Genomic DNA, 6,343 nt, shown 5'->3' with positions numbered 1-6,343 from the left:
TACGCGGCCTGAGTGTTCATTCTTAATTGCCTGTCTTGGCGCGACAGGTTTCTCAGGCTCATTAATTTCTTACATTTAAGTCGTTTTGGTCACGTATCTCATTTCACGCGCTGTTGGTCTATCACCGTTCACACACATCTGTACTTTGGCACGTAGGGGTCTGCTGGGTGGTACGGTTGTGTGTTTGTCTGTCATTTTTTCTGTAGATATCGCCATGTCACACGTATCGGAGAGAGTGACGAGTTTGCGTTCATCCCACCTACCCCTCATAGAGGGTCGGAGCATGGCAGCACACCATCATTAAGGAGTTGGACTGTACCGAGGCTTGTTGCAGAGCTTCGGCGCAAGGGTATTGCTTTCTCAGCTTTGTCTAGGAAAGCAGAACTTTTCAGGTTGTTGTTTCCATCTCCTTCCAGGTCGCTGCCATCTACTAGCGCAGAACACGCTTCTGTACACAACTCGTTAACACAGATGCACGCAGTGTTGAATACACTATCCACCTCTATGCTGCAGTTACAGGGTAGGATGGAGGCGATGGAAGCTTGCGCAGTTAGTGCTGTAGTGTCAGCCCCTGCTCCTCCAGGTAATGTCTCATTGTTGCCTTCAGCAGCACCATCACCGTTGGCAGCATTGCCTTCTGTGTCCCCGGCCCATTTCATCCCAGCAAATATAAAAAAATATATTTTAGAAGGGAAAGATGTCAATCTGGCCTCTCTGCTAATAGCGACCCAAGATGTCACCAAGAACAAGTAGTTCGCTTGTGGGGAGGTGTCGGTGGTGCTCAAAACCAAAGATCCCAGGCTTAGTCACAAGCTCAGCGTGCCGGAGTTCGTTTTGGCATTCTGCATTTTCAGAGACATTTTCTGCTCAGTCAGCCCGGGTAGGAGGGAGGAGCTTGACCTTTACCTTCATAAAGTGGTGGATTTGGCTCACAAGTACAGTGGTTTTACTTTTTATGAATATCATCGTTCCTTTTCCGCTAAGGTGACGGCTACATGGGCCCAGTTCCGAGTAGTCACTTGTTGGGCCAATGTGGACATGGAACTCTTTTGCAGGCATTTTGCCAACCAGAAATCGCCCGTGTGTGCCAACTGCCAGTCATCAGCGCATACCACAGCTTGGTGTTCAAATGCTGAATCTTCTAGTCACATGGGGACATCCAAGCAGGCGGCCGGTGGTTCTTCTGGTAGTTCAGACCAGGTGGAAAAAATGGGCAGGCCTGTCCGTTACCAGGGTAAAGCTCAGCTATGCAATAATTACAACTACACAGGTTGCAATTACAATCAGTGCAGATTTTTACATGTGTGTGCCAATTGCTTCAGAGCCCATCCCAAGTCCACTTGTCTGAGCAAGCCATTCAGTGCGTCCTGACTATGCCAAGTAAATATTTCCTTGTTAGGGGATTATCTGGAGAACCACCCATCCCCATCGGTTAGGCAGTTTCTGCTAAAGGGTTTTTCTGTAGGTTTTCACACTGGCCTCATAGCTCTTCCCACGGAGTCTTTTGAATGTAAGAATTTGAGGTCAGCACAGAGTCACCCTTGTTGACGAGTAACTACAGACTGAAGTGGCCAAGGGGAACCTGATTGGGCCTTTTCTTGCATCCCCATTTTGCATGTGGAGGGTCAGCCCCATTGGGGTAGTCTGTGGTAAATTTTCAAATAAATATCGTTTGATTTATGATTTGTCCGTGCCTCATTCTTCACATATTCCTAGTCTCAATTCGCTCATCCCCTCTGAAGGAGTTTTCTCTGAAGTATTCATCAGTTGATTTGGCAATCCAGCAGATTGTACAGTTAGGCCGGGGTGCTTGGCTGTCCAAAGCTGACATCACTGATGCTTTCAAGCTGCTTCCGATTAGTCCTGCTCTCTGGCAATGGCACGGCATCAAATGGCGCGGTCAGTATTATTTTGCCACCAGGTTAACTTTTGGGTCAAAGAGCAGTCCTTACCTGTTGGACACCTTTGCCCAGGCTCTTCATTGGATTCTGGGTAATTGTAGAGTTGTCAGAAGGCAATTCATTATTATCTGGACGATTTTTTACTATTGGAAGGCTCTGGTGTCCCGCCCAGGGATCTGCATGCGCTGATAGAACTTTTTTCAGAGTTAAATGTCCCCTTGGCCGCTCAAGTTGGAAGGGCCCACTAGAGTCATCACTTTTTTGGGGATCACGCTCGATTCCCATCTCATGGTGGCTAGTCTGCCCTTGGAGAAGCCGGTTCGGATACGGCAGACCATTCATATGTTTGTCCGATCCCCGATCTGTTCCAAAAAGGAATTGCAGTCTCTGCTAGGGATGCTAAACCACGCCATGAGGATCATTCCTTCTTCCCCAATATCAAGAATCGGACTCCACAGTTAAGCTTCTAGGCGATGCCCAAGCCGATCTCATCATGTGGGATCGGTTTCTGAGCGACTGGAATGGCATCTCCATGTTTATTCCGCAGCCAACTGATTGTTCTCCCAGAGTGTTCCCAGACGCCGCCGCTTCGGTCGGTTTTGGGGCCAGTTTTGGTCAGGAATGGTTGGCCAGCTGTTGGCCCCCAGAGGTTTTCCATCTGCCGAAATTCACTCACGTCAGGCTTGTTTGAAATCTACCCGATTCTGGCAGCAGCAGTCACTTGGGGTCCGGTTTGGTCAGGCAACTCGGTCATTTTCTTTACAGACAAATTGGCCACAGCAAAAATTGTCAATAAAGGAAGGTCAGGGTCTCTGCTAATCATGTCTTTTATGCATAGATTGACATGGCTGGGCCTGACATACAAGTTTTTTTCGACGGGAGTTTATCAGTGGGGAGCTCAACGGTGCAGCTGATGCCTTATCCTGGCTCAACATGCCTCAATTTTTCTTGCAGCATCCGGTGGCAGAACGGACGGGCCAGCCAGTTCCCCCTTATTCACTGCTGGTCATGGATTGAACGCCTTCTAGACGCAGACTATTGAGCTGGCCAATAGGTCCTTATCCAGGAATACAATGAAAGCATATTCAACGGGTTGGAGGACATTTCTTAGATTCATGGCTTCATATCCTTGTAGTTGCCCCGAGGACATTAGTTATATTATGTCTTTTGCGGCATATTGCCACAGTGAGTTGGCTTTGTCTGCCAGTACCATCAAGACATATTTGTCGGGCATTCAGCATTTTAGGTCCTTGCATTCTCCTGTCCGTCTATTTTTGCTGCTCACCCTCTGAAAGCCATGCTGAGGGGTATGCAGAGGACCCAGGGGAGGTCTCGGTTGTCTCGGCAACCGGTCACTGGTCAGATTTTACGTGATATGTCTGACATACTGTCTCTTTCCCCTTTTGGCGCAGGCCCCAGCTTGGTGCTCAAAGCAGCTATCCAAGTTTCTTTGGGTTTCTCCGCCCCGGGGAAGTATCCCAAGCTAGCGGTCAGGCACCTGTTCTGCTCAGAGGGAGTCTCACAAGATTCCCTGAGCATTATGAGTTACAACTTCCCAATAATAAGAATAGACAAACTGGGCATGGGTTTGTCATCAAGTACTACCGAACCAATAGCAATTGGTGCCCGGTTGTAGTGCTTGACTCCCTTTGCAATCTGTTTGTAGCTACTCCTTTAAATAGCCCGCTGCTCCCCTTTACTACACGTCCAATTACTTCAAAAACAATTTTGCATATTAGGATCTTGGGGCCAGATTCAGGTAGAAGTGCGGCGGCGTAACGTATCGTAGATACGTTACACCGCCGCAAGTTTTCATCGCAAGTGCCTGATTCACAAAGCACTTGCGATGAAAACTACGCCGGCGGCCTCTGGCGTAAGCCCGCGTAATTCAAAGGGGCGTGTGCCATTTAAATTAGGCGCGCTCCCGCGCCGGACCTACTGCGCATGCTCCCTTTTGAATTACCCGCCGTGCTTTGCGCGAAGTGATGTAATTTTTTCGAACGGCGACGTGCGTAGCGTATTTTCGGATTCCCGGACGTCTTACGCAAACTACGTGAATTTTTAAATTTTGACGCGGGAACGACGGCCATACTTTATACAGCACATACGTGTGCTGTGTAAAGTTAGGGCACCCAAAACGACGACTAAATTTGCGACGGGAAACTAGACTAGCGGCGACGTAGCGAACGCGAAAAACCGTCGTGGATCGCCGTAACTCCTAATTTGCATAGCCGACGCTGGTTTACGACGCGAACTCCCCCCAGCGGCGGCTGCGGTACTGCATTTTAAGATCCTAAAGTGTAAAACAATTACACCTGTCGGATCTTAGAGATATCTATGCGTAACTCGTTCTATGAATCAGTCACATAGATACTCTGAGAGATACGACGGAGTATCTGAGATACTCCGTCGTATATCCTTTGTGAATCTGGGCCTTACTCACCAAGTTAGGGTTAGATCCAAAGCGTTTTTCTGGACATTCATTTAGGATCGGGGCAGCATCTGCAGCCTCCAAGCAGGGGGTCCCGTCCTATATCATTAAGTACATGGGGCGATGGAGGTCCTCCTGCTACGGCAGATACATTCCTGAACCCTGTACGGAGGTTAGCAGGGCGTATGCCTCTTTGTTAGATTAAATGTTATCCATTCAATAAAGTTCATACTTGCCTACATTTGTGTCTTTTGCCCTCTTTTAGGCGTACCGACCAGCTAGGCCAAGGCACACCGCAGGTCTTGGGTCATTAGGGTTATCGCATATCACGAGTGAAGACTGACTACAACTATGAATATTCCAGCTTAAAGTCTCTCAAAATGCGATGGCCATCTAACATCTTTCGAGACCCTATGTGAAAGTGTGCCCTAGGACTGTGCCCTGATGTACCACACATTCTAAATGTGTGGTAGACCAGGTTGGCCAGGTTTTTGGCCAAATTGTGAATTTGGGGCACAGCACCTCCTGGAAACAAAAGGGCTGTGATGATCTGTTCCTGGAATTTTAGGAAGGATCCACTTCTTCCTCACGCTTGTATAGCACATAAGCGTTGAGCCAAATTGAAATATACACTTTTTTTATACCAGCGTCTGGCCTTACGGGCAATAAAGTAAGGCGCCATCATCTGGTCATTGAAGTCCGCCCCTCCCATGTTAAGGTTGTATTCGTGAACACAGAGGGGCTTCACAACACCAGTCGCTGATGCTGTTGTAATTTGGACTGCCTTGTCTGTGTGAATGGAAGACAGAATGAAAACATTCAGTGTGTCCTTCCACTTCATTGCAAGTAATTTATTACACTTCAAGCAGGTTCTCTCCCTCCGTCTAATTTGGGCATCTATAAGCCATTGGGGGAACCCCCCGGCGATTAGATCGCACAGTGCCACATGCGCCAATTCCAGAATTATAAGGTGACTAAAAAGTGGCATGCTTGTGTAATTGCCCATGTAATAATGGTACCCCTTTTCCGAATAAGGGTGACACCAAGTCCCAAACAATCTTACGGCTGCTCCCTATGTTGTCTGAGCAGTCGGGGGGGGGGGGGGGGGGGCTCCACACTGCCATCTTTTCCCTATAGTCTGTTGCCCTTTCACAGAGCTTATACATTTTGACCCCATATCTGGCATGCTTGCTGGGGAGATACTGTTTGGTGGCCAGAAAACTTTAGGGACTCATCAACACAGATTGTTGGTGTGTATACAAGATTGCAAATTTTTGTTTGAAGTGATTTATGAGGGGCCAAATTTTGTGGAGCCGATCATATTCAGGGTCATCCCAAGGACACCAGAGTTCATGGTCATTGAAACGCATGAACTGCAAGATTTGCTCGTATCTAGTCCTAGTTATGGCAGCAGAGAACATGGGCATATGTAGTATAGTTGCAGAAGTAGTGACCTCCCAATCCGGATTTACAAGCGCATCAGGAAGGGCCCTATGGGCCTGTGTTCAAATTCTTGGTGCCTGCAGGACACTACTTGTGCTAGCCACCGTACCAGCTTGAACTGCACTTATGGGACGCGCCAAGTGTTACTGCAGTGCTGTTTTTTTCGACGACCAGGATGTACTAAGCCGCTGGTGCTTGCCAGTTCACCAAAAGGCTGAGCAGCACTAGTACTTGCACTCTGGGGTCAGGTCAGATAAATTTATCAAGTGTCCGACCTGTCTGCCGCAAAACCGCAAAAAAAAAAAAACACACGCAGATGACCGCCATTTCTACAAAAAAAAAAAAAAAAAAAAAAAACATTTAAATGCCATAAATCTTTCCAAAAGTTTGTAGATGCTATAAATTTGGTGCAAACCAATCAATATATGCATTTTTACCAAAAATATGTAGAAGAATACATATCGGTCTATAGTATAAAACACAATATCTTTTTGCTATAGTAAATATCACAATTAAAAAAAAAAAATTATTTAGGCTACTTTCACACTAAGGCACTTTACAGGCGCTA

At 47.2% G+C, this 6,343-nt stretch overlaps 1 protein-coding gene across 2 annotated transcripts in view; it reads right to left on the bottom strand.

The window, feature by feature from the left end:
- The window catches only part of ASZ1 (ankyrin repeat, SAM and basic leucine zipper domain containing 1), a 479,027-nt gene that overhangs the window by 389,003 nt on the left and 83,681 nt on the right, over window positions 1-6,343 (bottom strand). The gene's annotated exons all lie outside the window — the stretch shown is intronic.

The sequence above is a fragment of the Rana temporaria genome, chromosome 3 (genome assembly GCF_905171775.1).
Source record: "Rana temporaria chromosome 3, aRanTem1.1, whole genome shotgun sequence".
Lineage (NCBI taxonomy): Eukaryota > Metazoa > Chordata > Amphibia > Anura > Ranidae > Rana > Rana temporaria.
This window is presented reverse-complemented; position numbering and strand designations above follow the sequence as displayed.